The 10,000-nt window shown below is 36.2% G+C and overlaps 1 protein-coding gene across 1 annotated transcript in view; it reads left to right on the top strand.

The window, feature by feature from the left end:
• The window catches only part of LOC144968091 (uncharacterized), a 264,931-nt gene that overhangs the window by 231,903 nt on the left and 23,028 nt on the right, over positions 1-10,000 (top strand). The gene's annotated exons all lie outside the window — the stretch shown is intronic.

Genomic DNA, 10,000 nt, shown 5'->3' with positions numbered 1-10,000 from the left:
TCTATTGCCAATTGCAGACCTGCGTACTACTACGAAAATTCCGTAGAACGACGGATTTTCGACTCCATTCGGAGAACTTTTAAAAGGTTTCTAATTCAATAAAACCTCTTGAAAACGAAGTTCTGGGCCCAGAGCTATAGATCGAATGAAGTTTACGTCACTCGGGTCTTTGTTATTGTTTTTTTGCCATCCACGTTTATGAGTAATTCTCACTTAACTGTATTTTCCAGACTATAAATGTTCATGGTTACACAGAGACTCCCGGATGGCAATGTTATGAGCTTCTTAATGTTCCCTTATCAGGACAGACTGATGAATTTTAAAGACAGTTATAATGTCTACTGTGATATTACCCCTGAAAACTACACATTTTTCATATTTCAAGCCTGCCCATCTTTATAAGTATATTTTAAAAAGAAAACATTACCGTTATACATTTATAATATAACCTTTATACCTTTATATTCCTTTAACATAATGTACCTTTATAAAATGTTATCTTTATATACCTTTAAACCTTTATTTTTAGATATTACCATTAGTTCAGTTAATAGAGCATTCGCTTCATAAGTAAAGGGACAAGAGTAATGTTGGGTATAGTCGCCATTTTTTTTTTTATTACTCAGTCTGTCCACAAAGCAAAGATCTGACAGGAAGTACTTTGCGATAGACCAGCGTCCTATCCAAAGGGTGCAATCAATCGCTATAGAAACTTGGATAAAACCTGGCTCTATGCGCCGAATGGCTCTGCAGGACTATTTACTACATACAAAAATATGGACTACAATGTGTATCGGCTGATCCTTTTGATGGATTGCATATATATATAGGTTTGGCATTATTATGACGGAATATATTGAAACAAGTTTAACACACTTGTCATACAAGAGTGATTTCCCCATGTTATAACTGAAAAACACCGATGTTGAATGACGGTGTGTCAAAATTACACGTCTGTGTACATTTTAGGTGGGTTTCTTTTCATTACTAATAGGATTTGAATAAGATACTAACAATTTGGTTTAGTTTTTGGGGGTTTGTTTTTCCAACAAATCAATGACCTTAATCACTACACACACGCAATTTTTAAGTAATGTTTAACAAAATGGTGTCAGTTCTGAATTGACTGCGATAAATACAGACGAAAACCTCTCTAGATTATTAGACCCCATCCCACCCCCTCAATCTCTCTCTCTCTCCCACTCTCTTCCACCCCCCCCCCTCTCTCTCTCTCTTTTTCTCTCTCTTGCTTTATCTCTATATGTTTCTATCATTTTCTCCCGTTTACAATTCCCTGTAAACGTTTGTTTTGTTTCATTTTCTTAGGTATTATTCTGTCACATTGGCGGCTTTTGTTAACCCCGTACAGACGGGATCTTATTAGACACGACGACCATTGCATCATGAATTACGTTCTCCTCAAGATAACATTAGCAGCGATGGGACTCGACTTTCATTGCTTCTCATGTCGAATCGCTTTTATTAACTTTAACTTGAGCTTTTATATAGGGCAATATCCACGAAACGTGCTCCAAGCGCTTTACAAGGGGTCCCTGGCCGACAGCAACACGTAACATTTAGAACGGGACATCACGCCTGTTAGGCGAGATAACAATTTTTTTTTTGGACAAAGACAACGCTTTTAACGGCCAGGTACATACTCGTTTTACACCTGAGTACGGTGAGGGAATGTGAGTAAAAAGCCTTTTCCACGGGTTCAACTATGCGCCGAGCGCGAGGCTCGAACCCAGGACATTCCGATCCGAAAGCGAGTGTCATACCACTTGACCACATAGCCGCACATACCCACTTGGTAAGATAGCTCAGATGGTATAGCACTCACTTTACATGCAAGTGAAGTCGATAAACCTTTTACCAACCCCCTCCCCCCACCCTCGCCTGTAAGTGATTCGTTTTCACTATATTATATCAATCAGAGTACAAACATTAACAGCTACATGTAGTTTTTGTCTTTGTGTGTGCGTGTGTCTGTGTGTATTTGTGTGTACGTGTTGGTGCGTTTAATCTGTCTGGCGGATGTTATGAGTATTTTACTTAAACGCATAACATCAATAAATTTTTATCTCGCCGTGTAAGAGTTAAACAACAAATAGGCTTAGAAAGGATCATGACGGGAGTTGTTGTGTTGTGTTCAATCGATGGGGATTCCAGACAATATTATAGTCATATTAAGTAGTGATATGGGGGGTGTTGATAGCTCACTTGGTAGAGCACTCGCTTTACACGCAAAGGGACCGTGATCGATCCCGTGTGCAGTCGAGATATATTTTTTTTCTGACCCCCTCTGTCCACCCAGCAGAGAATGGGTAGCTGAGTCTGCTAAATTTGGCGGAAGGTACTTTGCGATAGACTAGCGTCCTATCCAAAGAATAGGAAGCAATTGATATTGTCCGTTTCACGCTATAGAAACCGGGATAAACTCAGGAGAGCCGAATGGCTCTGAAGGACTTTGAGTAGTGATATGAAATTGACACATTAGGGAGCAGGCACTGGTGTATGATCACACATCATCCTAGATCTGTCTCCCTACAGCAGCGTGGCTCAGCGGTTAGGTCTTTGTTTCGTACCCAAAAGGTACCGGGTTCGACTACCCGCCTCGTTGTGTGGCCTTGAGCAAGTCACGTCGCCCTAGCTCACTTTTCGGCCCTTCACTGGGTTATTTCAGTCTTCCCATGGATTAGACCCTAAAGACAAATCTCCCCTTGGGGATGAATAAAGGGAATTTATATCTACAGAGGTTGAATGTCATGGAACATCATTAATTACGCTCAAAGGCCATTTCCGAGCAGTCTATCTTTTTGCCAGTTGTTGCCTCCTCATTTCCTATCCAGGACTTCCTTGGTTTGCCTTGTGCCTTTCCGAAAGGCAGAAAGGGTGTAGATATGATAATAATATGAAAAAGTGTGTCATATGAAATAGTGCTAGACAAATCAATGAGAAAAATACATGAAAAAAAAAAAACGACAATCCCCAAAATTCAGTCTGCCACGATTTGGGATGGAACCTCAGACCTCTTCATTACCGATTATATATATATATATATATATATATATATATAGTGTGTGTGTGTGTGTGTGTGTGTGTGTGTGCATCTATATTTCTTAGCTTGAACCAAGAGGTTGTGTGTGTGTGTTTGTCAGATAAAGGTATAGGGGTGATATAAAGAAAAGGGAAGAGTGAAAGCAATTGGAGAGAGAGAGGTGAAGAAAGACAAAATAGAAAGCAAGAGAGAGAGAGAGAGAGAGAGAGAGAGAGAGAGAGAGAGGGGAGAGGGAGAGAGGGGAGACTGAGGGGAGAGAGAGCGGGAGAGAGAGAGAGGTGAAGAAAGACAAAATAGAAAGCAAGAGAGGAGAGAGAGGGAGAGAGGTGAGAGAGAGAGGGAGAGAGAGAGAGAAAAAAAAAAAAGAGAGAGAGAGAGAGAGAGAGAGAGAGAGTGAGAGAGTGAAATCGAAAGATAACGCGGAGTGTGATATTACAGAAAAAAGAAATGTAAGTTTAAAAAAAAAATTAAAACTACCAATTATTAAACTATTGAGCAAGATAAGTTAGTTGATAGGAGGTTAACAGACAGTCAAAATTACACTTATGGTTTATTGATATAATTGTATTAGAAAGTATCTACTAATTTTTCTTGATTTATTTATACTCATGTATTATGTATTATTATGTATTAATATTATAACAATGGTTCTCGATTGTATTCCATTATTGTTTATCATGCCTTTGTACAACTTATTCCAAATCCCACAGACCTCGTATGTCCAATGCAGCGTAAGTACCTGTTTACTCCTAAGTAGAGTGATATTCGATAAGAAAAATACAACAAAACATTGCTTAATTTCATGATCATCAAATGAAATACTCTCATTAAAATAAACCGTCAAATAAATAGCGTGTCCTAAATTTAAAATGCAATCACATTTTTGTCATCAACCATTCTTACCAAACGATTTTCGCTGATATCAAATTAAGAAATTAAGGAGCAGGCACCGATGTAAGATAAAGAACTGAACAAGTGTGTATGAAAGTTGCCAGAGAAACAAGAAAGAAAAATACTAGAAAAAAAAAGCCATCTGAAAAAATCAGTCGACCTCGTCTGGGGATCGAACCTCAGGTTTTCTGATTACCATACGTGCTACCGTTAAACGTAATTGTAGCACGTCTGACTGGTAATCAGAAGGTCTGAGGTTCGATTTCTGGGATAGTTTTATTTTTCTTGTATTTTTCTTTCCTGCTTTGTCTCACACCTTTCATACTTGATCACGCAGACCTGACAACTTTAAAATTTAAAGATTATTAGTTTTTAGGAGAAAAAAATGTAATCGCTATAGCTAACTTCATTTAGCAACAATATACTTTCACAAGGAATAAATAACATAAATCCTTAAAATGATGTAGTCGTCTGTCATCAACCATCATTTTTGACTTTGAGAGATGCTCATTAGGTTCGAAAATTGGAGCCTAAATTTCTGAACAAGTTTGTATTAAAAAAGTGCCAGACAAAACAAGAGAGAAAAATACAAGAAAAAAAAAACATCCCAAAAAATCAGTCGACCTCGTTTGGCACCTTTCATACAAACTTATTCAGATCTTTATCTTTTTCCAGTGCCTGCTCCTTAATTTTTTTAAATTTGAAAGCCTAAATTTCGTAATTCTACTATTCTACGTAGTCGTAGACATGGTTGTTTTTTCTTATCGTGTGTCACACAGACTCACGGAGTCAAACATTGTTTTATTATTGTCGTGGTTTGAGTTCCTACTCGTGATGGACAGTATTTTGATTCCAGTTCCAGAACATTCCCCTCCTTTTGAGTTAACCTGTGTTCTTGAGTTTGCATGGATGTTATTATTTTTTTTTTAAACTTTGAGTTATGAATACTGATACGATGCCTTCATGTGTGATAATCTTATTATTTTTTGTTGTTGAAATATTATGCTTTCATTTATGCTGAGTTCATGCGTTTTAGATGCTTTTGTTTTGGTTTCATTCCATTTATTTTATTTTATTATTTTAAAAAATAATCATGAAATCTACTATTCTGGCGCACTTTGAAAAATGTCATTATTAATATGTTGGCCAGAAAACTCGTCCTTCAAATATTTATCGATAAAAATGACTCCCCTGTTGTAAAAAAACAAACAATTCACAAACTTATGACTTTCAAGTTTTGAGAGCTTTTGGCAATGTGTGAGTTATATTTTGTCCATCGATATTCAAATTGTGAGATATCTGGCCAAAATTATAGATTCGTGTTTTTTTCCCAGACCGCTGCAGTTTTGTTGCATGTTTGTGTTCTGAGTGGGTGTTTTTTTTTCAGGAATAGAATTTGTAAATTGATCACTACCATGCTGACGTCATGTTTTAAATTGACTTTCTTTTACCTCTTATTCATCCCACTAGTCATTCTCATTCTCCTAAATTGTTACTATTATGATGATGATGATCATCATCATTATTGAATTTATGATTATTTGTGTATTTATTATTATTATTATTATTATTATTATTATTATTATTATTATTATTATTATTATTATTATTATTATTATTATTATTATTATTATTATTATTATTATTGTTATTATTATTATTATTATTGTATTTATTATTATTATTATTATTATTATTATTATTATTATTATTATTATTATTATTATTATTATTACAACACTCTTTGGATTCATCAATTGTAAAGATCCTACCTCTACATCTGTCTGTCGAAAAGGGCATGTCACAGTAATACTTTGTTTCTTTTTTCCCCATCACATGACATGCCTATGTGGTCTAGTGGTATGACACTCGCCTTCGGATCAGATGGTCCTGGGTTTGAGTCCTGCTCTTAGAGGCGCATTGCTGAGATCTTGGAGAAGGCCCTTTACTAACATTCTCTCACCGTACTCACCTTTAAGTGGATATTGCGCAATATAGAAAAAAGCCCAAAGCTAATATATATATATATATATATATATATATATATATATATATATATATATATATAATACCCGTTGCCAAAATAGTACTTTCATCTCGGTAGTGTTCTATATTTAGACTGAAAAGAAATGTCTTGTAGAAATTTTATTTCTTTACAAATCAAATGTCTCGATACCGCTGTAACTCAGAAAATGTTTTTTAAGCTGCCTAAAAGGACTTAAAATAATCTCTCGAATTTCTGAATTGTCCGCTGCAATTAAATGTGCTATTCTCAGATCAGATGCTTTGCCCAAGGAGACAATTAGCGACGTTAACTCGAGGCATATTATGAGGATAAGAGCTCCTCTAAAATCCACTAAAGGCAGTTTGTCTAGAAAAACTCGGGCAGATCTGCTAAATTTAAAAAAAGAAATTGAGAAAGTTTCGATTAAATAAGTTGTTTTTTTTATTAAAAGTTCAAATATGGTAAAGTGAAAAGTGAAAAACAGAGAGCGGTGGGGGATACCTGAAGCCTGGGATCGTGAAAATACTAAAGAAAGAGTGATGATAATGGAGAGGCTTTGGATGGGAACAATACAGACAATGAACGTTTCGGGTACAACCCCTTCGTCAGCACAACAATAAACAAATGAACGTGTAAAACAAATAAAGTGCAATGCAGTAGAACTTGTATCGTCTGTATTTTATGGTGGTTGGAGTGTGAATGAAATGTTGGCGTGAGTGGGCTAGTGGGTAGGGAGTCCTAGGGGTGTGATTGGAATGATAAGGGGATTTCAGAAAGTATTTCCGTCGCTCTCACACGCTGACTTGCCCTTATCACTCCTACCACCATTGAGTACACACGATACAAGTTCTACTCAATTTTAATTTATTTGTTTTCCACGTTCATTTGGTTATTGTTGTGCTGACGAAGGGTTTGTGCCCGAAACGTCCATTGTCTGTATTGTTCAAATCCGAAGTCTCTCCATGTTCACCTTTCGTTCGTATTAACAAGTTGAAACATTACAGATTTACTGGAAGGTGTAGATAAGAGTGGCCTTGAGCAATTCACCTCACCCTAGATCATTTTGCGGCACTGCACTGAGGTTGACACCCGGGTTATTCCTGTATTCCCTTCAGACAAGTTTCCCCAATGGGATGAATATAAAGGGATTTAAAAAACTGTTATTTATCTAACAGGTTAAAGGCCAGTATCTATTATCATCCACAAATAATAAAAATTTAACCTTTTTTCCTATTTAGTTCCATAAGTTGGTGTCAAAATGTCGTTTTCGTAACATTCGCCACAAAACTACCCCAATAATTAATAGTCTTTTTATCCTTGTTAACAAATCGATGTTGTAAATCTTTTTTAAACATTTGTTTCAATTTTTATGATTTGCTATGTGAGGAAATTTCTTGTTTATCAATTATTGTTTTGTTTGCATGAAATTTGTGTTATTCTGGGCATTGATTTAAACATGTTCCCGCTTTATGATTGTTTATTGTTTTTATAATGAATATGTTGCTGCTTGAAGCTCGAAGGAAAAATAATCAAGATGAGTATTGAATTGTAAGCTTCAATTTATAAGACGAGGACAGAGAATGTAGACGTTTCGGGTTTCCCATTTATCAACAAAGCACGGCGATTGAAACACTAAGGACGAATGATTCACTCATATCTCATTCGTCCTTAGTGTTTCATTTATCGTGCTTTGTTGATAAAGGGGAAACCCGAAACGTCCACAGAGTCTGTCTTCGTCTAATAAATTGAAGCTTAGAATTCAATATTTATCAGTATATTTATAAGGCAAATTTGAGTGTCTTTTGTCTGTTACCAAAGTGTACTTATTTGAAGGTCTGACAACCCAACTAATTATGGCCTCATAGTTGCAAAGGGAACACTCTCTAACCGACAACAAATATTGTCAACTACAACAAATGTAAATAAAGCCCATAATTGCGTTCGCTTATCAGAATTGCTACCATACCCCCCCCCCCTCTCCCCATCCTCTTCAGTGATTTATTTTTCATTTATTATAATATTTTGTTCTTCTGTAAAGCATATTATCTTACTTCTATTTTATATTTAGATTAACTTCAGTTCCATATCCTTGCTATCTTTATCAACTGGAGTACATCGTGTAAAAATTGAATTACAGTCGTAGGCTTTAAAAAATGCAAGATAAAACGGAAAAACAAAAATAAACAAAACATTCTTCTGTATGTGTTTTTGTATTCACGTCCATAGGGATACAAAAACAACTGGAATCATGTCATTTAGATCGAGAATGGTATGCGCCAAAAACGTCGTTAAGATATCACATACGGATTACCTGTGGATGTGGAGGATGGATTGCAATAAATGATATTATGTTTATGTCACTTTCTTTATGGAGGTTCATCAGTTCTGGAAAAAAAAACATGTATTTAACAATTTGGCCATAACATTCGTCCTTCAAATATCGATCGATTTAAGTGACCCTCATCGAAACAAAAAAAAATAATTAAGCTTTTATATAACGCAATATCGACTAAATGTGCTCAAAGCGCTTTACAGGGAGTCCCTGGTCAACAGCAACATTTAACATGTAGGACGGGACATGACGCCTGTTAGGTGATATTACAATTTTTCGGACAAAGACAACGCTGTAAACGGCAAGGTACTCATTTTACACCTGAGTACGGTGAGATAATGTGAGTAAAGAGTCTTTTCCCAGGACTCAACTATGCGCCGAGCGCGAGGCTCGAACCCATGACCTTCCGATCCGAAAGCGAGTGTCATACCACTAGATCACATAGCCGCACAAAAATCTTTCAAAACCTGGAACTTTAAATAAGACGTCACAAAGTTCGAGATTTGTGATTATATTTTTTTTCCATGACATGGGTTGTTTAAATCGATCGATGTTTCAAGGTCGTGTTTTCTGGCCAAATTTTAAAAACGAGATTTTATGCTAGAACATGTTTGTTATTGATAAACATCCGGGTATAACTCCTAACATTTTGTCCATTTTTTTCACGTCTTGAAGATATTTTGATTGAGTGAAAATCGTGTATTCAATAACAAGAACTGAAGTGAGTAGAGAATTGGCAGAAGAAGAATAGAGAATAAAACGTTTTGCGGGGAGTTGAACCCAAGACCTCACCATTATGGAGCCTCTTTAATCGACGCTATCCACCACTAAATGGTATCAGTTGCACCATCTATCTTAAGTTCCTCTAGCAAATTCCTTGAGGTCAACACAGAAACACTCTGTTATGAGCTCTAATCTGCCGTACTCTGGAAAATCTCGAAGTCCCAGGTTTGAAACTTTTGCTTAGACGAGGTTCATTTAAAACGATATATATTTGAAGGAGTTTTCAGGCCAAATTTTAAGATATGGGTTTTTCCAGAATACGGCAGCCTTGTCCAGCACTGTCCTGTGACGAGATCGGCGGGAGGTTTGGAGACTGTCCTCAACTGCGCTGAAGAATTTCAAGACTGAATGGGACTTCCTGTGTGAAGATGTAGCCATACGCCACTGCTTACATGTCATCATTTATTTGATAAAAGCACAAGCTACGACAACTCTAGACGCTGAACTAACCCAAAAGTGAGGTCAAAATAAAGTCCTTGTGTCAGGCTATAAGAGACGAGAGAGGGAGTACGTGGGAAGGAAAGTATTGGACTTACAATTAGCGGGAAAGAGAAAAAAGGACGCCCAGAGACTAGATGGATGGATAGTATAAAGGACGATATGAAAGCACTGGGCCTGGACGAAGAGGATGATGTTATGAATCGATGCATGGAGATGTGGCATTCATTATGGCAACCCTGCAAAATGCGCGATATGCTGAAAGAAGAAGTATCAGGCTACACGTTAACGAAAGCAAAGGTTCTAAACACATCTTAGAAAATGATTTAACTTCACGTGACTAAAGTAACACATTGAAGTAACCAGTCTATTAGTGAAATCTTTAGATGATCTTACATTATTAATATCACCATAATATTATTATTATTATTATTATTATTATTACTATTATTATTATTATTATTATTATTATTATTATTATTATTATTAT

The sequence above is a fragment of the Berghia stephanieae genome, chromosome 3, assembly GCF_034508935.2.
Source record: "Berghia stephanieae isolate SIO BIC M18660-M18661 chromosome 3, UCSD_Bste_1.3, whole genome shotgun sequence".
NCBI classification, from domain to species: Eukaryota; Metazoa; Mollusca; class Gastropoda; order Nudibranchia; family Aeolidiidae; genus Berghia; species Berghia stephanieae.
The sequence above is the reverse complement of the archived record's forward strand: the minus strand, read 5'-3'. Positions and strand labels throughout refer to the sequence as shown.